Below are 816 nucleotides of genomic sequence, written 5' to 3' on the forward strand. Positions count from 1 at the left end.
TGGGGAGTAACAGAAAAGTGTAAAACAATTATTAACACGGGTAATTTTTATCCCACCCCCAAAGGTTTCGATATTTGACATCGCGACACCAAATGAATGAATGATTTTCCGCGTACCACCGCGTAACCATTCTGTCCAAATCAGCCGTTAAATTAAACGATTTTGCTTTTACATTTGTTCAAGTGACCGATATGTCCCTAATTTGAATTGCATCGATTGCAAATATACTGAAATATCCTTGCAACTAAACAAATTTTTCATTACAAATATAATTTTTTTAAAACTAATATAAAAAATAAAATCTAAAGCCAATTGAACAACTTCCCGCACTTTACAGTAAACAACAACCAAATAATGGGCAATAAATTGTTAATAAAGAAAGAATTATAGATGAGTGCTGCTATTTATCCCAAGTTAAATCTCGAGCATTACAATTAATGATATTATTTTAATTAATTTTAATTTTTTTAGATAAAGTTTAACTTTTGCATTTTACCTTTTCCTTTTTCTTCCCAACTACAAACTCCTTTGTCTTCCTTCTGGCCTACACAATTTAGTTCTATAAAATTAAAAGTAACCAGGCCACACGATTCAAGCGTGTTCGTTTGTTGTGATGCATATATATAATAAATAAAAGGCAACTCAAGTGCAGAAATATCATATTAGTCATGGCTATCGCGTGATGGCTGAGAATGGTGGCAGTAGTTGTCGTTATGCGATTGCTTAATTTCTGGAGCATGGAGTTATGGGAGTTGTGCTCTATGGTTGAAGTTGTGGCTGCCATTTTATAAGTGGTTATGGCTGTCGCATGATAGC

The sequence above is a fragment of the Citrus clementina genome, unplaced genomic scaffold (assembly GCF_000493195.1).
Source record: "Citrus clementina cultivar Clemenules unplaced genomic scaffold, Citrus_clementina_v1.0 scaffold_8, whole genome shotgun sequence".
In the NCBI taxonomy this organism is placed as follows: domain Eukaryota; kingdom Viridiplantae; phylum Streptophyta; class Magnoliopsida; order Sapindales; family Rutaceae; genus Citrus; species Citrus x clementina.